This window comes from Lissotriton helveticus, chromosome 1_1, assembly GCF_964261635.1.
Source record: "Lissotriton helveticus chromosome 1_1, aLisHel1.1, whole genome shotgun sequence".
Classification (NCBI taxonomy): domain Eukaryota; kingdom Metazoa; phylum Chordata; class Amphibia; order Caudata; family Salamandridae; genus Lissotriton; species Lissotriton helveticus.
In genome coordinates, this window is record NC_136057.1 from 843,302,840 (window position 1) to 843,328,592 (window position 25,753).

The following is a 25,753-nucleotide window of genomic DNA, read 5'->3' on the forward strand; positions in this document are numbered from 1 at the left end:
CAGGAAACAAGGAATTCAGCGAGCCCACAAGGTAGTTGCAGCAGGTAAGTTTATTCCTGCCAAGAAAGACATATATATATATGTATTTACAGAAGCAGGGTACTGCAATGGGGACATCTTTGGCTCCGCCATATTCGAACCTCCTGATGGCAATTTGGGAAAATGAAATTGTGGAACAGGAGAAGAAAAAACATTCAAAAATCAAAGCATGGACGACTTGTTTGTCGTATGGGACGGGAATAAGGCAGAGCTCCAAACTTTCATAGATTCGTTGGAAGTCAACAATTATAATCTCCACGTCACATCACCCACAAGTGAAACAAATTTGGTATTCTTGAATGTCGAAATCTTTATTTTGAACAATCAACTGTGCAGCAAGATACATAGAAAACCAACCTCTTGTAACAGCATCCTCCACACCAACAGTGGACACCCAGCAAAATTGAAGTGGAGCATACCCTATGGCCAGATGTTAAGAGCTAAACAAAATTGCTCTGAAGATGGGGACCTCAAACAGGAAATTGAAAAAATGAGCGAACGTTTCCTGGAGAGGGGGTACCCAATAGAAGTGGTTGAGACAGCAGTATCAAGAATGAATTTGAAAGAAAGAGCAGATCTTCTTACCAGCAACCAGCATAAGAAGCAAAAGAAGCAAAATGAAACACGAAACACGAAACAGGAGAGAAAATGGAAAAATCTCGCCTTATCATGGATTTCCACAACCAAAGTAATGATCTGAGGAAGGCACTAAAGAAACATTGGAAGATTCTATTACTGGATGAAACCTTGAAGGAGAATTTAACATCATTCCCAAGTGTCACCTACAGGAAAACATCCTCTCTACGAGATATACTAACCAAAAGTCATTTGGAGATTAAACCACCAATGAAGGCATCTTGGCTAACCACTCCTGGATTTTGGAAGTGTGCAAAGTGTAAGGCCTGTGAACATGGTCTCAACATTACAGAGTACAAATTGCAGAATGGCAGGTCTGAAAAAATTGTGGGTCACATTACATGTGAATCAAAATATGTAGTTTACAGACTCTCATGCCCATGTGGTAAATCCTACATAGGAAGCACCATCAACAAATTGAAACTAAGGATACTCCAACACCTACGTGCGATTAAGAACAAAGACCCCAATTACCCGATGGCAAAACACTTTCAGGAATTCCATCTAAGTGACTGCAGCCAATTAAAATACTCAGGGATCAAGCTCAGCAAACAATCACAAAGAGGGGGTGATCGCACTATGCAACTTCGTAAATTGGAATCAAGAATGATCCTGGGAATGGGGACGGAGTACCCTCATGGGCATAACCAAGATGCAGAACTGTATGTACATCTGTAAATAGACTACAAGACCTTTAAAAATGAAGAACACAGAATAGCAAGACATGGATCTCCAATATCATTCTGTTTAATGTATATAGGTGTAAATATCTTGGAAAAGAGTGGCTCAACTAACCCATCACACTTGAGTGGTAATAAGATATACCAGCAGCAACAAAAATTGATCACTAAAGTCAACATTACCAGTTTCTCCTTGAACATCATGGACTATGTACCTATAAAAGACCAAGATAGAGAAACAACTCAATGCATATAAATGTTACAACATGAAATTGAAAATAATGTACAAACGAATGAGAAATTGCGCTACTAGAGAATTAATTTTGGTACTTTTCAAAAATGTATTGATAGTACGAAGAGAAGGAGTTTGCACTAGGAAGCATAGGATATATATATAAAGAATCAGTTGTAACAAGAACATTAAATGATTGAGAACTTGAAAAATTGGGAACATTTGTGAATGATTGTAAATAGTGTACATAGTGGGAGCGATAATGGAAAATAAGGACTAATCTATTGAATTTCATAAGAGTAAATGAAGAGGTAGAATGGACAATAGCTAATTATTTTAAGTTGATATGGTGATCAATAAGTACTTCACGATGAATTGGAGTTAAAATGACTTGCTGCGCACAATGAAATCAGTACGATCTAATTTAGACTCAATTATGATTATGTACGGGTACTGTACTGTAGATATTATTTGAAAGATTTTGAGTTAAAATTTGTCCACTCAAGAAAATGGCGCCCACCTTTTGACCATAATTTGTAAATAAGTTTGTCTGTCTAGAAGAGCAGTAGAAAGGGAAAAGGGCACGCTCACTAAACATTTAAAGAAGGTCTAGACATTAGGGACTCTATGGTCCAGTGGAAGGCTAGCAATAGCCGAAACGCGTAGGCCGTCCTTTTTGCACCTAATTTTGCACATGGTGTGTAAAAAATAAAAAGGAACTTTTGAAAACTTACCTGCTGCTGTGCCGTGACTTCTGCCAGGAGGGAACTAAAGGGCTAGAAGATTCGAAGAAATATATATATATATATATATATATATATATATATATATATATATATATATATATATATATATATATATATATATATGTATATATATATATATATATATATATATATATATATATATACATATTCCTCCACAACAACTATCCACTCAATCAGGTTAGTCCAGCTGCACTTTCCCTCGTATCAGCAAAAACAACAGCATGGCACCGGGTACAAGTGCTTAGTGAATTTTATTGTTGCATATTACAAATGTCTCAGCAACATCCCACAAGGAAAAGCCTTTGCGTTTCGGCTTGCGACTTCAACCAGGCTATCCCATCTACCCCACAAACAGTTTTTAAAAAGCAACACAGGACTCATACGTCTTTATCCCACACTTCATGTTTGCAACATCTAGCATGTACAAATAAGTGCTATCGTCACAGGGTTTCGACCATGTTGGAATTCTCGGGGGCAATCTTAGAGCAGTCACATAGATCCACAATTTTTACATATTAAAGACCCTCAACAGATTAAATAAAAGGATGGGGAGATGGTGGGACATAAAACACTTAGTTGATTACTGTGACTGGAAAATGAATTTTCTGCCCTATATATCAGCAAAAGACCATATATAAACACATAGGTGATTTCGGGTTGTGACACAAATAATATGGCGTTTCTGTGTAAATGTGATATTATGCAGATCGTATATTTACCAACATATTTATATCTATATACAGTTATCATTTAAGAATAGTCAACTTCGATCATGCAGGTGTCATTATCAAGGATATCAAGTTCTAATGCTTCTTATCATATTGCACGAATCCCATAAAGTGCAATGACATATTTGTAAAGTCTTCATTGGCAAGATGACTTTAAGTAAGGATTTAAGGTTTTTGGACCTCAATCATATAAATATCATACTCAAAGATATAAAGGGCCATATGCATGAAAACATTTTCCCATAGACACAGAATAGGCAAAACCCTTTGATGCATCTGGCCCAAAGTGCTATTGCTTTTTATCATGTTGCACAAATCCCATAAAGTGCACTGACATATATATAATACATTCATTAGCCAAATTGCTCTGAATTCCTACATCCTCCAACTGCTTAAAGGAATGTAAATTGCAAGTGCTTCCGTAAGTAACTCACTCTTATTAATAATAACCACAATAAAGGGGATATAAATGAGTAATCTTTAGAATTTCGAGTATGTTCACTAATCGAGTCATAAATGCATACAATAAATATTTCAATACAATATTGATATAAACAGGAGTGCAAATATATCCACCCCCGTTGCCCTGACATTTACAAGAGAATAATCACAGACTGCATCTTATAGCCCCAATAAATAATACAGCCTTGTCCCAAAGTATGATAATAACTCTATTGATGTGCCAGAAATGTTATGAGATCCCCATATATTCTCATCCAATATTGTTTCAAGTGCAAGTGCTGTCTAATAGTCAACATACTTCAAGGGTGACTGCGGGTCAGTTTGAAAAACATACACCAATGTCCTCATATATAATAAAAATCAAAGGGAATAAAAATCAGAGTGGTCTCTCCAGTTGTATATATCCCAACTTCGACTAGGACCACAAATAGGTCTTGGAACATAGTGCAGTTCAAAACAGATTCATAAAAGGACATGAAGTTCAGCATCAATATTATGGCCCCATGGTTTCTCGGTACCTAAGAGAATGATCATTCGTGATTCATATTGGCGTAATTCCAATTGCCTATTACCTCTACGTGGATCCTCTTTAATATGTTTCAAACCATAGTATTGGAAAGAGGTCATAACACCTTGAAGCTGTTTCCAAAAAGGCTTGGCCATGGGATAGGTACAATTCTGATGCTTTATGGCAAAATCCTATGTTTTAACCGATTGATTGTACTGTCCACATATCGCAGTCCACAGCCACATTCCGATGCATAAACAACAAATTCTGTTTCACGGGTAATCAGTTCTTTGTTTTTGATCGTCCTACCCTCAAAAGTCTTGTACTCTATACAATTCAGTCCAAATCTGCAAGCCTTGCATGTGGCACATTTTCTGAAACACAGATTTCTTTCAATTAGCCAATTAGATTCTGGATGATACGTAGATCTATTTAACACATCCCCCAAAGAATGTGCCTTTCAATATGTAATCATGGGGTCAGTGGTGGCTGGTGAGATTTGAAAATGGTGGGGCGAAACGTTCAGTGGGAGAGCACCGTGGGGATCGAGTGTAGCGAACGAACCCGAACAATTAAATGGGGTTCGGGGGGGTTCTCCCTCCGAGAAAAGTTTGAAAAATGAGTGGGCAAATGGTGCATTTTCAATCTAATATGAGAAGCAAGAAGGCTAATAAAGCAATTGTGAAAGTGCAGTTATTACATTAATAAAGGGATGTCATATAACAACATGGTTGCCAGCACTGGGCTGTGGGCTAGAGTCCTGACAGATTGTACTGCCAGTGCCTGTGGCCAGATGCAAGATATACGCCAGCTGTCTTTTTTCCTTTATTGATTTCTTTGCAGTAAAATCCTTGAAGAGCATTGCAGGTACACTTTGCCGTGCCATGGTTAGGCATAAAATCTGCTGTTCTCAAATTCATTTTTATGGGTTTTGTTTGAAGCGACTTGTGCTATAAGCAGGAAAAAAATATCAGTGTCTTCTACTCCCACCTCTAACCGCCAGCACACACGTTTAAGAGTATAACAAACTATGAAAATGTAATTCAATCCACTCAATATTCCCATTTGAAATACTTCCGCTTAAAGTCAAATAAATGGTGGGCAATGTGTTTGTATATTGGCAAAAATCATAACGCTGAAAATAACTATGCAATACAATATGTGTAGACACTAAAACTCATTTGTGTGTTTTGCACTTTCTGTTACGAATCAGCCAGGGTATATATATTATTAATCTTTTAATACAAAATTCCAATGTCTATTCCATACAGAAGTTTAAAAGTAATTTCACAGCTAAGCGCAACAGATATACAGAGCTATCTTTGTGTTGTAATGAAGCAGCAAACGATTGCTCCTTAACAAGGCTGCTGTTACACTGCACCAGTCTGCGTTGACGTTCTCACTCTAAACACTACTAACACTCTTTGAAGTGCAGAGTGAGTCACTCTGCACTTCAAAGAGTGTTAGTCACTCTGCACTGCAAAGAGTGTTAGTGTTTATAGAGTGGAAAGGAACGTGTCACTCCTCCTCAACAAATGCCCGTCCTGGCGCCGCTTGCGGCCTGCGTTGCTTTAGTTTCAAGGTTTCACCCCTGGCCTCAGCCCTCCCACTTAGACAGACTCAGATCGACGATGAGATCTATCTTATTTTGTGCTTAAACACAGAGACTGCTGCCGAGTTTCGTTTTTCTCAGACTCGCAGCAGGTCGGGAAGCCCCGTTGGTGCAGGGTAACAGTCAGATACACGTAGGGACAACAGCTAGGAGATATAAGCAACTTGCATCGAGAAACGCAGATGGAGAAACAAGGAAACGAGAACACACAGAAAGATGAACTATTGAAAAATCGGTCCATTGAGAGATTATTGTAAAGCGGGCATAGTCAGGCAGAACAGGACTTGACTCCTGAATGTGAAAATGTCCAAGTTCCAAGGATATTGTGCTTTATTGAATGGCTTAGAAAGATACAAAATACTAAATCAAATAGGAAACAAAACACACATAGACAACATAACTGCATATGTGAAAACAAGACCGCATCAGCATAATTAATTGACAAACAATTCAGTACAAGCATTCTCAAAATTAGTCTACTATTTAAGGACCAAAGCGCTGCACAAGAAATTCTGAATTGTCAGCCTCTATAGAAAATGAAATACAAAATTATTCCAAATGATCTGATGCTCGCTAAAAATAAATTTCTCTAAAACAGGGATGCTAATTTGGAAGTTACAGGGGTATATACACAAAATACGCTGGACTGCTTCTAAAGCTACATAGGAAAAGTAGCATATCCTCCAGCCCCGGCCCGTCGATGAATTATCTAACTGCGCAGCCTGCAGCACTGCTGGCCAGGATGCCAAGCCAGGGCAGACCAGTAACATGACGCAGTTCTGCCCTGGCATTATTACTTTATGACGGCGGGCCATGATGGCTGTGTAATATTTGCTGCGTCACGTGACGCAGCAGCACTGCACACACAGTCTGTGTGTGCTGTGCAATTCTGCTGCGTCACACAGCACATATTAAACAGTCATCAAAATTATATCATCATGTCCTATCGTTATAATGCCAGGGCAGAACTGCGTCATGCTACTGGTAGGCCCTGGTGGTGACACAGTGAGTCATCATGGCCCACCACAGTACTGGCCCGCTGTAATATTCCAGGAGCCAGTGGCACATTATGACATAATATGCATAATAAACACAGTACTGAATAAACATGCAGCGCTGTGCAGGCTCGTGTAGACTGACTCTCATCTCGTACTCACTCTCACTCACACAGTCGAGTGTGTGTCGTTGCAGACTCATACTGGTGGTGGTCAGTGTGTGGGTCTGACTGCACTCTGTCCTCAGCCTCAGGTCAGGTGACCGATCAGTACTTAGTACTGGGTCGTCCGATGCGATGATAAAGTAAGTAGTAGGCCTCAGGCTCCCAGGCCCAGCCAGAGCAACGTTGCAACGAGGTACTCGAGTCACAGTGCTAATGCTAGTCAGGCTGGCTGACTCTCTCTCACTCACGCTCTCAGAGTAAGACGCGCACACACTGACTGTGTGTGCAAATGGGGCCATCCCTGGGATGGCACGTCATATGACGTACGCACGCACGGAGGAGGGGGAGCACCTGGACTCCCGGAGCAGAGAGAGCGGGGCTCAGGTGAGGACCATGACCAATCACTGCACGGCCTTACAATAACGCCATGCAGTGACTGGTGGTCAATATGCCCCCATGCTCCTGGACATGGCCCGACTCTGCCCAGTGACTAAGCAGCCAATCCAGGAGCTGCTATGCCTAAAGCAGAGCTTGAATTGGCCTGGGGCAGGAGACGACGCCAATCCTTAGGAGGCCGTGGGGCTGAGGCTTCAACCCAATCCTCCTCCTCAATTTTCTACAGCGAGAGTGGCAAGATTACAGGGACTACGCATATCAGGCTGGCCAGGGAAAAGCACGCGGCCAACCCAACATGCGCATTTCCATTTTTGCTGCACTCACTGACTATGGGAATGCCGGTATGCCAAGTTGCTCCCCCCCTCTCAATGACATCATGGTAATGGCATGCCCGCGGCCGCGGCTGAGTGAGACAGCTGAGCTGACTTCTGCCATGCGTGCCGTGGGCTGAAATTTACTAATAGTAAGTGCTGGGCCCCTGGGGCAAAATAATCAGTGGGGCGATGCCCAAACGCCCACACAAAGGAACTGCCACTGCTTGGGATGCTGACCAACCACATCTCTCAAATGAGCATCATATTTCAAAATGTGCCAATTCTTGTTGATCAGGGAACTGATCAAACTATGTCCCATGTTATATCCCATAAAAAAGCGTATAGCTTGGTCCCCATCTGCCCCGCCTGTCGGAGTAGATAAAGCTTGTGTGCTCAACAACTGCTCCCCGTTTTAGTTAAAACCCTTTGTTTTGCTTCTCTGAGGACCTGCATTGGATATCCCCTTGCTGCAAATTTCATAATCATCAAACTAGACAGATTCTGCAAGCCCTCAATAATTGACTATACAGGATACTCCATCGTAGAGAACACTGGTGTCCACTATTAGCATGTAAAATGGAGTTGCAGGCAGTCTTTTTTTTAAAAACCTTGGTTTGTAGGGAGTCACCCTCTGCTTGCAATTTCACATCCAGGAAATCAATTTCTCGCACACTCCAATTCGCAGTAAATTGTATATTGTATGGGTTGGCATTAAGAATCACAATGTACTCACATTTCATCTCCCTCCCATAAAATAAACAAATCATCAATAAAACGTACTTACATGGCAATGTTGTTGGTGTACTCTGCATTACGTTTTGCCCAAACAATTTATTTTTCCCACCATCCCATGTAGATTTTAGCATATGTGGGTGCGAAGGCTGCCCAATTACAGTCCCCTGCTTTTTTAGATATGTTTTCTTAACAAAAAGTTAGATGTGGGTTAGACAGAAAGAAAGCATAGTGAGAAGCATCATGTTGTTTTGAGTCAATGCCAGAGACCTGGATCTCAAAAAATGTTGACAGGCATCTATCCATATTGATGCGAAATGGAGGTATTGAGGGCGCAAACATCTAATGTTACCATGATGTGGCCATTACGCCATGGAATGTTGTTCACCTTTCTTAAAAAATCATTGGTGTCCTGTATGCAGGATGCAAGGCTGGTGACATGGGGCATATGTAGGTAATCTCCATTTTGCGATTCTCAAATAGCGATTTTTAAGGAATCACTATTTGAGAATCGCAAAATGGAATGTAGGTAAAAATTCGCAATTTTTTGCGATTACCTAATATTCCTTAATTGCGATTAGCAAATTGCGAATCGCAATTAAGGAATGAGTGTCCCATTCATTCCTATGGGCCAAGAGGCCCATAGGAATGAAGGGGAATACTTTCTCAAATTGTGATTTTCTATGAGAAAATTGCAATTTGAGAATCGCAATTCCAAGGGTGCCAGGGTGTCCAAAGGACACCTGTTGCACCCCTGGAATGTGCCTGTAAGTACATGTGGCGCACAGACATGCCCTAGGGGCATGTCTGTGCGCCACATGGCACTTTGATTTTTTTACAAAAATGCATTTTTAAAGGAATTCGCAAAATACCATCTATTAATTTATTTATTTATTTATATTTAATTTTATAGAGCGCACAGCTACCCGGAGGTTTCCCGGCGCTAAACCAGCAAGGAAGGTGTACAGTTGCATACATTATAGATCGAAAAGCCAAGTCTTTACATCTCTTCGGAACTTTAGGTAGTTGGGTTCAATTCGAATCGACAGAGGGAGAGAGTTCCACAGGGAGGGTGCCTGAAAAGCAAAGGATCGACCACCCATTCTGGCTCTCTTCGTCCTGGGGATCAGAAGTTTGTGTTGACTGGATGAACGAAGAGTGCGGGAAGGAAGGTACGGATGAATTAGGGATTTCAAATACTGAGGGGCCCTACCAGTGGTAATCTTATGTATAATACAAAGAGCCTTGAATTTACAGCGATTGTTAATGCAAAGCCAATGGAGGCTACGATGATGCAGAGATGTGGAGGATTTATAAGGTAATTTACACAAGAGACGGACTGCCATATTCTGGACCGTTTGTAATTTCCGGATTACCTCTTTGCCCGCTCCCAGAAAGAGAACGTTACCATAGTCCAGGCGAGATGTTATTAGCGCCTGGACTACGGTTTTCTGGGTTTCCAGGGGAAGCATCCAGGTGATTTTCCTCAACCATTTGAGGATGGTTATACAAACGGAAGAGACTCTCACAGCATGTTGTCTCATGGACAGCTGGTCATCAAATATTATTCCCAGGTTGCGGGCTGTTTTCGAGGGGTTAGGAGGGGTGCCCATTTTAACAGGCCAGTGAGAGGGTCCCCATAAGGCAGGATTGTTGCCAAACAGGAGGAGTTCTGTTTTCCCTCCGTTCAGTTTTAACTTGTTGTTATGCATCCAGGAGGCAATATTGTTGAGGCCATGACAGAGGGATGATGTGGAGGAAAGATGACTGGTGGAGAGAGAGAAGATGATCTGTGTGTCATCTGCATATGAAAATATGGAGAGCCCTGCCTGCTCCGCAATAGTAGCCAGGGGTCTAACGTATAAATTAAAAAGGAGGGGGCTCAGGATGGAACCTTGTGGGACACCATATGCAGATGTATGAATTTTGGACGTCGAGGAAGCTGAAAAGACTTGATAAGTCCGATCGGACAGGAAACTGACAAGCCATTCAAGGGCAGAATGCGTGATGCCAGACATTTTTAAAATGTTAATCAGAATGGGGTGGGAGACCGTATCAAATGCGGCACTTAAATCTAATAAAATAAGTGCCACGGTCTCCCCTCTGTCCACCAGATGACGAATGGTTTCAGAGACTCCCAGCAGAGTGGATTCCGTAGAAAAGCCAGAACGAAACCCAGATTGTGAAGGGTGTAAGATGTTATGAGATTCAATATGGCTAGTGAGATGTTTATTTATATGCTTTTCCAGGATCTTAGAGTAGACTGGGAGAAGCGAAATTGGCCGGATGTTGGCGGGGTTACTTGAATCAGCATTGGCCTTTTTCAACAACGGAACGACCATTGCATGTTTCCATGAGTTGGGGACCTTGGCCTCCCTAAGAGATGTATTCAATAGTTCCATGATGAGCTTTAGAGAAGATGGATCAAGGGTGAGCAAAATTTGAGGAGGGAAGGGATCCAGAGGGGAACCAGATGTAATACTTTTCACTAAGTCATGTAGTATGGAAGGGGTCAGGGGGTCCCAAGCAGTGATCTCTGCTACTGCCAACTGAGGGACATCTGAGGTAGTAGATGCAGTAGGTTCAGAGACTGAATGAACGTTAGATGGGGCAAAGTCAGCATATATACTCTCGATTTTAGAAACAAAGAATTCTGCTAAGGAGTCACATTGTGCTTTATCTAGGCATGGGGCCTTGGGTTGACTAGTGGCACCAGAAATTTCCTGCACTACCTTGAACAAGGCTTTTGGACGATTTTGGGCGTTTAGGATAGAAGAATTAACATATTCGATTCTGGCTGTCTTACAGAGGGTATGATATTTTGCTAAAGCTGATTTATACTGTAGTTTAGCTTGTGGATCGTATTCGGAACGCCACTTCCGCTCAAGATGTTTACAGCTGGTTTTTTCTTTTTGTAGTTGGTCATTAAACCATGGCGCAGGGGGATGATGTATATTAAATGTCTGCTTACGAAGTGGGAGACAAATGTCTGCAGCAGACGTAAGCCAGCGATGAATGACGTCCACTTGATCAGTGCTGCTGACCTCAGTAAAGGGCATAGAGTCAGACAAAACAGAATTAAATTTATTGGAATCTAATTTCTTCCAATTGCGGGTCATTCTGTGTTTGGGAGCAGTTGCTAGGTGGTTAGAGGGTCGATTAAACGAAATAGAGAATTCTACCACAAAGTGGTCAGACCACGGGATAGGTAAGGGAAGCTTGCAGGATACTGTATCCAAGTTAGATAGAATAGGGTCAAGCAAATTGCCCGCCTTATAAGTAGGGCCTGAGTTGTGTAGGGTAATATTCATGGCTGCTAAGTCAGACAGTAAATTTGTACTGATAGGGCAGGTTGTGTCATTAAAATGAATGTTTAGATCACCAACAATGAGAAAATTAGTCGCTGTCAGTAGTAGAGGAGCTAAACATTCTGAAAGAGATGAGGCCCAGGAAGAGGCAGCGCCAGGAGGGCGGTAAATCAAGGTGCCTGTAAGTGTGAGATTGGGGGATAACAGTATCTTAAACAGCCCAGCCTCACAGTTAGGAATCACAATCTCATCCCATTTACAAGAAAGTGTTCTTTTAAAAATAATGGCTATTCCCCCCCCCCCCCTCCTTACCCTTTCTATTACTACCCAAGAAGGTGTAATTATCTGGGAGCGCGGCTGCAATATCAGGACCAGAATGGTCCGTCAACCAAGTCTCCGTGAGGAATAATGCATCAGGTTGGCAGGAACAGACTACTTGGAGTAGGTGGTATTTTGCGATTCCTTAAGCCTGAATCGCATTTTTTATTTGACACCTACATAGCATTTAAGGAATCGCAAAATTGCGATTCCTTAAATGCTTGAGCAAAATAAGGAATCGCAATTTTTGAGATTCCTTATTTTGCTAATATGCATCTACATAGCAAAACGCCATTTGCGATTCGCAAACACCAAAATTCGCCGAATTTCAGCGTTTGTGAATCGCAAACGGCTACCTACATATGCCCCATAGTGAATAAAGGAATAAGTCCAAAAATCTGGAGGTGTTCTCTAACAGGGACCCATTCATGCTAACAATCGGTCTTCCAAGAGCTTCTTGAAAATGTTTGTGTATCTTTGGTAGACAGAAGATGACCGGCATCCTGGGATGGTCAGTCTTTAAATATTGAAATTCCTCTTGTGATAGTAATCCCTCTTGGGCCCAACCCTGTAGCAGGATGTTATATTCTTTCTGGTAATCATTGATGCGATTGAATCTTAATTCTTGGTAGTGTTCTTTGACGTTAAGTTGCCTTTGCATTTCTTTGGTGTATTGGTTGGTGCTTAAAATAACCACCTTACCTCCCTTATACGATAGTTTGATGACAATGGCCTTGTATATTTGGTCAGGGTAAAGAGTTGTTGAATTAGGAAGAGTAAATATTTGAATACCTTCTAGATCCTTTCTTTCACAATATTTTTGATGTCATTATTCTTGTTAACACTACTTTTGTGACACAATATATTTGTGGTTGATATTCTGACATACAACCATCTTAGACCTCATAGCCTGCAACTCCACATTCCAAACCATGCCACAAAATATAGTTGTTCCTCTGGGTGGGGGAGTTAGATCATCAGACACTTGTATCTGTCACAGTCTCTCTGCCAGCACTGCTCAGCTCCTGAATCAATTTGCATCTCTGGCAGAAGTGGCCTGCTACCTATTGCCAATAATATGTTTGGCTGGGCTAGCTAGAACCACCCCAAGACAGGCCCCTATTGCCCATGACCATACAGTGTGTATACCCCCTCTGACTAGAGGATGCCCCCAGAATTCAAAGACAGCAGGAAGAGCTGGTTGGCCATCTCTGATCATATACACTGGCCATTCCAACCAATACAATGTTCCAGGCAGTGCTGGAAAGTAGGGGGGATCTCAGTTTCAACTGCTAACTCTGGACCGAGTGTGTATTCCAGCCACTCCAAAGAAACATGCTGAATTTGTCCTGGTGTCATTTTCCAACACTGGGACATAATTCGGCAGAGCCAGCACATTGTTTGCATTCCGTTCATTGCAGCAGCCTTGAGGTATTACCTAGATGCCAGTACAATGGAAGGAAACACAGGCACACAGCGTATTACTTAACAAGAACTTTAAAGAAGCTATGGCTTGGAGGCAGGTTTTTGACTTGTTTAGCCCTCAATGTAAGAGATGTGCATGAACTGCAAGAAAGCAAGATTTTTCTGCGGGTATGAGTAATCACACAAAAAATGATGTAAAATGGCACCTACAAAGAAATAACAACAGACTGAGGAAAAAAAACAAAGACGGTACTCTACCCATGACTTCAAGTGGGCAAGCAGCTCCTTGATGCTGGTATGTAGACCACTGTGCTAAATTGGAAAGACTGCATCTTATGAACTGGAAGTAGCAAAATGATCTCACTGTCACAAGCAATAGGCCACTTACCTATCTACATAAAATGCAAATCTGTGATCTGCATGTTACATGATGTGCTTTGCAGCTGGATCATAACCCTCTGTTCTACTTTATAAATCAAACTTACCGCTACCAAGTCCCCTCAAAACTGCTGGGCACACAAACATCTCAGCAGCGGGTGTCTTAACCCTATAAGACATTTTAAAATGCAGCCTCTTTGGGACCAATTAAGTAAGCTAGAACAGATTGATTGCCACACACGTCCTTAGTGTCAGTTTATTTGCAGCAGATTTGTTTTTAAAATAAATGCATACATTGACTGTCAGACTTTTGACTCTTCCCCTTTCCTCTGTCATACCTTGATCCCCAATATATAAGTTCCTGGAGTAAATCTTTTTGCAATTCCAGCGCTATTCCCAGGATTTCCGTGAAGTGCAGCTACACTTAAGTGTAGATGGGGAAACTGTGATCGAGAGGTAGCATTCTACTAGTGATTATCTTAATTCCAAGCTTTGAACAATTTTCGGCCCAATAGTCCAGAGGCAGCACTGCTGAATTCATCTTGTTTGTGGAGAGACTGTTGACTAAAAATAAAATGCTGAATATCACCTTTCAGAAGGAAAAGAAGTCAGTTGAATGTAAGCACCCTATAGGAACTGTGGCGGGCCGGGATCACAGCCATGTCATGAGCTCCCCACCCCCTTCTACATTGAATCATTGGCTGAATCATTTGGGATCCAGGGGAAAATCATTGCCTTCTGCTTTTGTAGGTGAGCATGACTGCACCACACTGCAAGAAAGCATGTGCTTGCTTTCCATTTACCCATATAGGTCTTCAGGCTTGTTTCAACATCACCTCCTAGTCTGCGAGACAGAGTGGTAGTTAGAGGAGTTTGCTTTGTGTTCAGAACGACTGACCTCATACTAGTCTTCATCTTTCTGGAGATATTCTCATTTTACTCCCAGTCCATTGTCTCTAGACTTATCTTTGCTGTAGTTCTTTCCCAGAGTCAGTACTTCCAGATTGGTGGGAACTCCTGCATCAGAGTTGCTCAGCCATGACCAATGATTTTGAAGCAATAGGGCCATAGACTATATTGTACCTTTAAAATGTGCATTATGTTAAACTGGCAACATAAACAACTGTAATTACCCAAAGACTTGCCTGTGGGCTAGTAACTCCTACACACACAAAGCTGGATTAGCTTACTGGGCCAGTATGGTTACTTAGTGAGTTGGGAGGTGAGCCCAAAGGTAACTCACTGGGTCCAGGGAGATTTCATGACAGGTGCAGTGACATGTCAAAAAAGATCCTGTACTAGCAACCAAAACCAAACCACTGCTGTACAAACATAAAATTAATTTGACTTTGCAGTCTAGCAAGGACTTTGAAGAGCATGTTTAGGAGATTGTTATTTTGCTGTTACTGAATCTTTCACTGTCCATTACAGTATTTTACTGTGCTCTGATCCAACCCACTACACCTCCTTGAGCAAGCCTTTGAGTGCTCTTCCTCCTTACAATTAGAAGTCAAGTGCTAAAGAGGGGTACTCGATCATTTCGGTTTGTGTCCTGTCTGATAGTGCTGGACTTACCTTGGAATCTAGGACTTCTGTCACTGATGGTGTTCTTCACCGGGCTCTGAAAGGGAAAAGGAAAAGGAATGAGCGGGGTTGGTCAATAGAAGAATGGCGCGCACAAGAACTAGGAAGGGAGATAAGAGAAGCCTTTTCAAAAAATGACCAAACATTACAAGGCATGAAGAGACAATGAGGTGGAGTTTCGAGGAAGATGCTTAGAGCAGGAGTTCCCACGGTCCTCGCACAACCCACCAGAGACAAGGAGAAAAAAAAGGAATCGTCGCAACCAGACAATCCATCCAGGGGGAGAAGAAGGAATAGGAGCGCAGCATGTGAAGGTGGAAAGCCTGCCCAGACTTCTGAACCGAGGGAGTAGCTCAAGAGTGGGGAAAGTGATTTGCAGCAAGTTGAAGTGGATCCTGATGGCCTGGATGATGACATATGGTCCGAGGAGGGGTGGTTTCTGCTGGTGGAATCTGTTTAGCGGCCACAGTCCTGGGTGGCTGGGGCGGACTGGGTGCACAGGAATGTGCTGGGAGGAAGGAGTTTTACATTTCCTATGGCTTGTTGGTCCTGTGGGGTCAGGACTTTGGAGGATGACAAATCCTCACACTCTGAGGGTCACTACTGTTGTGAGTATTATGGTGACCTTAGAGACGGGCGCATGACGAAGGGCTTCTGCAAATGAGGTTGAGACTTTTTGCGCAGGCATTCACTTGGTGACTAGGGACATAGGAGCCTGGTCACAATAAACTCCTAAAGACAAATGCACTAGTTGTGGTGATAGGGGGTTCTTACAGTGGTGAAGGTTGGGACTTGGGGTCACGTGGCAAGGTATCTGTGTTAAGGTCCTAACAACAAAAGAAGCGGGGGTCTATAACGGAGCTTCAAGTACTCCGAGCTGCTGCAAAACTCCTACATAAGTGAGTTAGGCGCTAATAGAGCTACATAAGTCTCTATATCAGAATGTGTGCCAGGACAAACCAGTCGAAGGACCTACTGAGATTGTTGGTAAGACCCGTACAGAGATGTGTTGGATTCCCATCAAATAGGTATGTAGATCAAATGTTCTCATTTGGTCATCCAAAAATGGGGTGGTATGTCTCTTGATCAATGAGACCCATCCATCGCCCTTACTCAATTGGGTCGCACCATCAATCGCTAAGGTACCCATGAACAAATGATAAAGATGGGATCGAGTGCAGTGCAAAAATCAAAAGATGTGTGAGTTAAAAACAAGGGGTAAAAGGATCAATAGGCGAAAAACTCTAATGTAATTTGTCCTTTCCCTCAAACAAACAAGAACAATGCAAGGAAGCAGTCTAAACATATAACTGCATTTACAAGGCCAACATGTTTCAGCCGGTAGGGACAAGATCCCATGGCTTTCTTCAGGGCCAGAGTTCTAAGCATTAGCTACTGTATACATAAAGTGAACGTAACGACAATCTGTAAAGGATATACATAAATAGTCCAAAATCGTGTTCCTCTGTACCAAACGGTGTCTCTTACATCTGAATAGTACAGGGAGTGTACCTCACCTCTCCTGGAACCCAGCTCAGGAAGAAGGAGGCCCCGCTCTGTCCGGCGTTGTCTCATCGCAGGACCCGAGCTTGGTGGAAGGCCTTCCACCAAGCTCGGGTCCTGCGATGGGATCTTGTCCCTACCGGCTGAAACATGTTGGCCTTGTAAATGCAGTTATATGTTTAGACTGCTTCCTCTGCATTGTTCTTGTTTGTTTGAGGGAAAGGACAAATTACATTAGAGTTTTTCGCCTATTGATCCTTTTACCCCTTGTTTTTAACTCACACATCTTTTGATTTTTGCACTGCACTCGATCCCATCTTTATCATTTGTTCATGGGTACCTTAGCGATTGATGGTGCGACCCAATTGAGTAAGGGCGATGGATGGGTCTCATTGATCAAGAGACATACCACCCCATTTTTGGATGACCAAATGAGAACATTTGATCTACATACCTATTTGATGGGAATCCAACACATCTCTGTACGGGTCTTACCAACAATCTCAGTAGGTCCTTCGACAGGTTTGTCCTGGCACACATTCTGATATAGAGACTTATGTAGCTCTATTAGCGCCTAACTCACTTATGTAGGAGTTTTGCAGCAGCTCGGAGTACTTGAAGCTCCGTTATAGACCCCCGGTTCTTTTGTTGTTAGGATTACAGTTAGGGGGATACGAACTGGGCAGGTCTTTAAATTTCCCTCAGACCCTTCTTCAATTGTTTGGGTTTATCTGTGTTAAGGTGGCACACTGTAGTTGACATTCTGTCCATTGAAAATTACCTTATATCTTGCTTAGTTCTTTTAAGGCACAATAAACAGTTACTCAAGCATTTTCTCCTATTTGTTTTCAGAAGGAACCACCGGCCGACACCACCATCCAAACGCCTTCCAAGAGAGGGGAAAGAAATTTCATTTTAAGACCCAGACCTGGGAACATTGCAGTTTTCAACAAGCCATCAGATTAGTTAAAAATCAGATGAACCCTGAGCATGATCAGATGGACCTTGGGCGTGTCCGCCTCTCAGTGTGATGCTGTTCCTGAGGAGGGCACGTTTGCAGATCTTGGTCTTACCAGAGAGTCCGTGGGTTGTTCAGATGCAGGGTACTGAATAGTATTGGATCCACTTGTTCGGCCAAATTTTTTTAAGTCTTTGTTGGGGCAAATCTCTTCTATCCTCTCACACCATTACCTTGAACACCTCTTTTGGGAACTCAGATTCCTTGTTTGTGCACAATATTGCTCCATTCTTGGCTCTGTCCATGAAACAGGAAATGGCCCAATATGTGTTTCCCTATCCAATAGGGACTTCTGTGCTAACATTTTATCTGTGAGTTTTCCAATCAGTCATGGCAGATCCCCTTCCAGTATGTTCCTTCTGGCTTCTTCCTTGTCTTTATTTCCTGTTAATCTCTAAATATGAAGCTGAAGCCATTATTAGTACTATGTGTTTCAAACGCTCCAGAAACTGTGGCGTCAGGCTTATCTTCTACTGGTTACATTTGCTCCTTGCTTCCTGTTTTTCCTTGGAGTTTCTTCAACTACAACTCATGGGCGTCCGCAGAAATGTTTCCAGTGGGGGCAACATTTTAACTTCATCACCATCCTCCGACATGGTTGAACACAAGTATTAAATACATTAAAAAAATCTAATAAGACAAAGAGCTTAAATAAACAAAGAAACCCATAAGGGGAAGAGAAAAATCGTGTGAGGCACCACAGCAGACGACCTGGCAACTACAATAAAACAGAGGGAAAAACTAAAAATGGCCGGAAAAAAACAAAAACATTCTAAATCAGGTTGATGTGGTTCTAGAGCATGGGTACTCACAAACTTTCTCTCAGGGGCCAAATTTACAGGGTGGTTTGTGGCCAAAGGTCGCACCAGTAGGGGCGGGGTCAGTGGGGGAGGAGAGTGGGGCTAGCAACAAAAAAAACTATGACCATGAGGTGTAACACATACTCGGCAGCGGCCGTCTTCATCCACTGAGCCACCAGACACGGCATACACACATCTCTCTCTCTCTCTCTCTCTCTCTCTCTCTCTCTCTCTCTCTCTTTCTCTCTCTCTTTCTCTCTCTCTGCTTCTCTCTATCTCCCTCCTTCTCTCTCTGTCTCCTTCCTTCTCTCTCTGTCTCCCTCCCGCTCTCTATCTGTCTCCCTCCCTCTCTCTCTCTGTCCATCTCTCCCTCTCCATCTCTCTGTCTCCCTCTATCTCACTCACTCTGTCTATCTCTCTCTCCCTCCCTCTCTATCTCCCTCCATCTCTCTCCCTTTCTCCCTCCATCTCTCTCCCTGTCTCCCTCCCTCTCTCCTACTCTGTCTACCTCTCCCTCTGTCTCCCTCCCTCTGTCTCCCTCCCTCTGTTGCCCTCTTCCCTCTGTCTGTCGCCCTCTGTCTGTCGCCCTCCCTCTGTCTCTCTCTTCGTCTCTGTCTCCCTCTCTCTCTCTCTTTGTCTCCCTACCTCTGTCTCCCTCCCTCTGTCTCCCTCCCTCTGTCTCCCTCCCTCTGTCTCCCTCCCTCTGTTTGTCTCCCTCTGTCTGTCTCCCTCTGTCTGTCTCCCTCCCTCTGTCTCCCTCCCTCTGTCTCCCTCTGTCTGTCTCCCCCTGTCTGTCTCCCTCTGTTGCCCTCCCTCTGTCTTCCTCCCTCTGTCTGTCCCTCCTTCTGTCTGTCTCCCTCAGTCTGTCCCTCCCTCTGTCTGTCTCCCTTAGTCTGTCCCTCCCTCTGTCTGTCTGTCTCCCTCTGTCTGTCTGTCTCCCTCTGTCTGTCTCCCTCTGTCTGTCTCCTGGTCTGTCGCACTCCCTCTGTCTCCCTCCCTCTTGTCGCCCTCTCTCCTTCCCTTTCTCTCCCTCCCCCTGTCTGTCTCCCTCTGTTGCCCTCCCTCTGTCTTCCTCCCTCTGTCTGTCCCTCCCTCTGTCTGTCTCCCTCAGTCTGTCCCTCCCTCTGTCTGTCTCCCTCTGTCTGTCTCCCTCAGTCTGTCCCTCCCTCTGTCTGTCCCTCCCTCAGTCTGTCCCTCCCTCTGTCTGTCCCTCCCTCTGTCTGTCCCTTCCTCTGTCTGTCCCTCCCTCTGTCTGTCCCTCCCTCTGTCTGTCCCTCCCTCAGTCTGTCTCCCTCTGTCTGTCTCCCTCAGTCTGTCTCCCTCAGTCTGTCACCCTCAGTCTGTCTCCTTCAGTCTGTCTCCTTCAGTCTGTCTCCCTCTCTCTCTGTCACCCTCAGTCTGTCTCCCTCTCTCTCTGTCACCCTCAGTCTGTCTCCCTCTCTCTCTGTCACCCTCAGTCTGTCTCCCTCTCTCTCTCCCTCAGTCTGTCTCCCTCAGTCTGTCTCCTTCAGTCTGTCTCCTTCAGTCTGTCTCCTTCAGTCTGTCTCCCTCTCTCTCTGTCACCCTCAGTCTGTCTCCCTCTCTCTCTGTCACCCTCAGTCTGTCTCCCTCTCCCTCTGTCTCCCTCCCTCTGTCTCCCTCCCTCTGTCTGTCTCCCTCTGTCTGTCTCCCTCTGTCTGTCTCCCTCCCTCTGTCTCCCTCCCTCTGTCTCCCTCTGTCTGTCTCCCTCTGTCTGTCTCCCTGTCTGTCGCACTCCCTCTGTCTCCCTCCCTCTTGTCTCCCTCTCTCCTTCCCTTTCTCTCCCTCCCCCTGTCTGTCTCCCTCTGTTGCCCTCCCTCTGTCTTCCTCCCTCTGTCTGTTCCTCCCTCTGTCTGTCTCCCTCAGTCTGTCCCTCCCTCTGTCTGTCTCCCTCAGTCTGTCCCTCCCTCTGTCTGTCCCTCCCTCTGTCTGTCCCTCCCTCTGTCTGTCCCTCCCTCTGTCTGTCCCTCCCTCTGTCTGTCCCTCCCTCTGTCTGTCCCTCCCTCTGTCTGTCCCTCCCTCAGTCTGTCTCCCTCTGTCTGTCTCCCTCAGTCTGTCTCCCTCAGTCTGTCTCCCTCAGTCTGTCTCCTTCAGTCTGTCTCCTTCAGTCTGTCTCCTTCAGTCTGTCTCCCTCTTTCTCTGTCACCCTCAGTCTGTCTCCCTCTCTCTCTGTCACCCTCAGTCTGTCTCCCTCTCTCTCTCCCTCAGTCTGTCTCCCTCAGTCTGTCTCCTTCAGTCTGTCTCCTTCAGTCTGTCTCCTTCAGTCTGTCTCCCTCTCTGTCACCCTCAGTCTGTCTCCCTCTCTCTCTGTCACCCTCAGTCTGTCTCCCTCTCTCTCTGTCACCCTCAGTCGGTCTCCCTCTCGCTCGGTCTCCCTCTCGCTCGGTCTCCCTCTCGCTCGGTCTTCCTCTCGCTCGGTCTCCCTCTCGCTCGGTCTCCCTCTCCCTCTCGCAGGGGAACAGCACAGCCTGCTGTAATTGTGAAAATTAAGGGGACCAAAGGCGTCCGTAAAAGGAATGTTGACGGCCTCCCTGCTCAGAGCACATGGGCGTCCGCTACAGCAATGTGCGCTGCCTGAGTGTTAATACCACACTGTCACTGGGCCAGCACCGGACGGACCGGCGATCCGGGCAGACCCGAATCTATGATTCTTGTTCAGGAAGGGCCACGAGCATCGATGGGTGGGCCACAAACATCGATGGGCGGGCCACAAACATGAACGGGGAATGGACAGGGAACAAAATATTGCAAAGATCTGATATTTTACAAGAGGCACTTGTTACTATTGGGACTTACGGTCGCCAAGCGCGACATAGCCAGGGCCTGGAAGGACCCGCAGGCCCCCTCACTTGTCGCTTGGAGAGAGGCCTAGATTTCTGTATGGGGATGGAGAGACCTATCTTTCTTGCCCGAGGCTGCCCCAGCAAACATTATAAGATTTGGAAAAGGTGGGCCGACTACAGGGGGACTCTGGCTAGAGCCCCCGCCGGAGCCAGACCCGGAATTGGAAGCATGAGTGAGCCATGCTGTATGATGTATGTGAGCAAGGTGGCTGGATCGATCGAATGCCGTGCGAGAGGGGACGGATCCAGGTGGGATGGGGTGGGGGCTAGATCGGAGGGGGTTTGGGGGAAGGGTGGGGGGATTTGTTACCTGCAATGAACCTGTTGTTCTGACTATAAAAGACATGATGGATTGCGTTGCTCAATGCGTATGTATCAATACTTGGCAGAATCCTCTGGGGTACAGAGATCTGCGGCTGTATATGTGATCTATCAATAAAAAATCTGTTTCCCCAAAAAAATCTGATATTTTAGGTATTTACATTGTCAACTTTTGACATTTTGAACACCATAAGTATCAAACAACGAGGGACCTATTTTATTTTCCCTGCTTTGCTTCTGGCTTTATGTTTCTGTTGCCACACATCTCTTTGCAGCTTTTCATGTTTAAAAAAAAAGAAAATTACATTCCACTTTGCAAAGCATTGAAGTTTAAAATTGTGGTGCAGTAAGCCCTCTGACAACTTTGCACAACCCTGCCTAATAAAATAATTCAGACTTTACAATTATTTATCCTCCCTTTCTATGTACATAGGTAATAAAAACACAGTTAAAAACTGAGCTATGGTTTTGCCAAATGTGCAAAACCAATGCAACTCACCAGTTGTGCTAACCAATGCACACATAATTCATGTTCCCCATCATGCTCAAAACCCTATCTTAACTGGTCCTGGGTCTTTCTCCCATCTATTTTCAGTCCATTAAAGTTTTTACTGAGATATTGCTTTTTTTCCCTTCCAGCCTCTGGCTGTCATCCCTGTAGAGGTGATACTCTCAGCATTCACATCTCCCCCTTAATGGAAGAAGCAACAACGTGCTTGAAGTGCTAGTAGTGAGTTGTCTGCTTGTTTAGGTAGGAGCGACCCCTTCTGGTAGCCACAGCGCTGCTTACAAGTCAACGTCAGGGCAGACAGTGTCTTGTCAAAGGAGGCTCCGAGACTAAAAAAAACACCCTGAAGGGAAAAACCTCTGATGGAAGAGGTGACTCCAGAATCCAGGCAACAGGACACGAAAAGGAGGATAGTCAGCAAGGGGATGACAGACCTGCGAAGAAGAGGAGAATTGCAGAAGAAGGAACCCACAGGACCAAAATACCAAACTGGAGAAAAGTGTCACCAACAGAAGTGAATAGATATCAACAAGAGAAAAGAGACACCAACAGGAGTGAAGAGTGTTGCAACACAAGAAAAATGAGAATTCCAGCCCCTTATTTATACACACAAGGACAGCAAGGAATTGACGCAACAGGAAAAGGAGAACCACCATCTTGGTTTAGGAAGAAAAAGGAAGAAGGTTATAAGACCTCCATCTTGGAATAATGAAGAAAAAACAGTACTTAAGGCACTCTGGGAACCAGACAGAGGAATTTTGGAAGGAAGGAACACGAAAAAATAGCCCCTTACCATGACTGCAGGCAGCTCATATTAAGGTCACTCTAAGATTCAGATAAGTCTACAGCACCTGGTTTTCCCAGGCAGTCTCCCATCCAGGTACTAACCAGGCCCGACCCTGCTTAACTTCAGATGAGATCAGGTGCTTTTAGGGTTGTATGGCCACTGCCCACAGTGGCGGCGTACCCCAAGAGAAAAGAGAAGTGCTTCATGGCGCGTCTTTGCACCCAGAAAAGAAACTGCAGGGCGTCACACTGAGCTGCGGCATGCCCAGCGTACAGAAATAGGTGCCACGGACCGAGTTACAGCCCGCAGATGTGAGGCGGGAGGTGCGCAGGTCATGACCCAGTCCACGGCGTATCACCACATCTATTAGATTTTCAAAGTTTTTGAATGTCTGACCATATATCATACCAACTTTTCATTTTGTCTCCCTCCCTCTGTCTTTCTCTCATTCTACCAACCCCTCCTTTATCATACTCTATTCCATTATCCATCTCTTTCATTATCCATCCCTCTTTTCCCCTCTCTCTTCCCGTTGTTACCCTGATTTTCCCATTTCAATTGCCCCTGCACTATTTCCCTCCCTCTCTCTTAGTCTATAATTTACCCCTCTTTCTCACTTGTCTCCCATATACACTCTATACTTCGTTCTATTTCTACCTCCCATGTCCTTAGTCCCCACTCTCCAAATTCCTATTGCTTCTTTGAGATTTACGTCAGTTCTTTTTCCTGTATTGAAACTTCTCCTGTTCTTCAGTTATGTCTTCTTTTGCCAACTACCTGCTTTATCAAACCTTGTCATTTGCAGAAGACCCTTCTCTGTAGACATTAAATAGATTCCTGTCCCTGTGAGTGCTTTCAGTTCTGCATGCTTCTAAAGGTTAGGAAAGTGGAAAGACCTTGTTCAACCTTTATTAGGCATTCGATCAAAAGAAAGTTTATTGTTGAGTGGTAAAGGAAAATCCACCTATTTCTGGAGGAGTTTTTGGATACCGTGGAGACTCCACATGTGGCATTTCTTTTACCAAACTTTCCTTTTCCTGAAGTGATAGTGTCATATTTCTTGGGTTCTACTCCTGATTTGGCACTTCCTCAAGGTATCACCAACCTCTAAATCACAGCTTTCCAAACTTTTCATGTTGGTGACACACCCTTTTGTGAAAACATTTTCAGGGACACGGTAACGCGAGGAAGCGCAGCGAGCGAGCCTGAACCACCTATGGTGGGTTCGGGCCCCACACACACACACCCCACCCCACACACAACCCCACACACACCACCCCACAGACACACCACCCCACACATACACACCCCACACATACACACCCCACACACACAACCCCACACACACACACCCCACACACACACCCCACACACACAACCCCACACACAACCCCACACACACACCCCACACACACACCCCACACACGCACCCCAGACACACACACACACACACACCCCACCACACACAGACACTTGAAGGGCACTGTTAAAGGGTACTAGTGAGGGAATCAGTGGAGGAGATGGCCTTTCCCTCCATCTATCTCCCTCCATCTGTCTCCCTCCGACTCTCTCCCTCCCTCTCTCTGTCTCACTCCTTCTCTGTCTCACTCCTTCTCTATCTCACTCCCTCTCTGTCTTCCTCCCTCTGTCTCACTCCCTCTCCATCCAACTGTCTCCCTCCCTCTCTGTCTCACTCCCTCTCTGTCTCACTCCCTCTCTGTCTCACTCCCTCTCCCTCCGACTGTCTCCCTCCCTCTGTCTCCCTCTCTCTCTGTCTCACTCCCTCTCCCTCATTTTTAATATCCTTGCAAAAGAGGACAAAACAATAGTGCACAGGTGCCGATTCCCACTGAAAACCAAGATTACAATATTTTTATAAGCCAAACTGAATATATATATAAATATTCCTCGGCTTCTTGGAAAAATATTGGGAATTCATAGGGAAATTAAAAATGCTAAAATGTATGGCTAGGTACGTTCTCAAAGAAATCTTCAAAGAAGGTGTGCAATTCATAAGTGACAGTGTGCATTAATCTGGGATGCTTCCCATCCTACGAGCCAGAGCATGGGTTCTATCTGTTACCTTTCAAGTTCTCCAATAGCAAGGTCACAATATTTCACCAATCTGCAGAATTGCTGTACATCTTGACCCAGCACACACAATGCAGTCGCCTCATTAATAGTGTGTATCCCCAATTTTAAGAAACAGGGCCTTAATAAACTAATTCTGAGCCCTAATAAGAGGAGACACAGAGTTTAAGAGGGAATGATTCACAAGTATAATTACAACCACAATAATATTTACAGTGCATTGAGCCTTGTTATTTCCAGCTCACTCATACGTCTCCTGAGAGAAGGTAGAACCTGATTTGTATAAATGTAATTCTTTTCTCAGATTTTTCACATGACTCTTTGGCCATTCCCTTGAGGGAGATGTAGCTCTGATGACTGTTCCAATCTTTGTTAAGTCTTGAATCGTTTATAATTCTGGTAAGATTCGTGATGACATTTGTAATATGCACTTTTAAATCAGTACAACGCTACTTCCCTGAGAAATTCTTGAGCAGGCCTACTACAGCTTTTTTTTCCCAAGACACTATTTAATGAAAAGTAAAATCGCCCATCCTAGTTAAATTAGTAAGCCTAAATTCCAATCTTAATTGACTGACTTGAACAT

General features: G+C 44.3%; 1 long non-coding RNA gene and 1 pseudogene across 1 annotated transcript in view; one reads left to right on the forward strand and one right to left on the reverse strand.

The window, feature by feature from the left end:
* The window catches only part of LOC144817927 (uncharacterized), a 131,696-nt gene extending 113,151 nt beyond the window's left edge, over positions 1–18,545 (forward strand). Inside the window, exon 3 of the long non-coding RNA XR_013606999.1 lies at positions 17,634–18,545. This is a non-coding gene — a long non-coding RNA (uncharacterized LOC144817927). The remainder of the gene's footprint in view (positions 1–17,633) is intronic.
* Positions 18,546–23,128: 4,583 nt separating this feature from the next.
* LOC144777290 (5S ribosomal RNA) lies at positions 23,129–23,240 on the reverse strand (annotated as a pseudogene).
* Between the last annotated feature and the right edge of the window lie 2,513 nt (positions 23,241–25,753).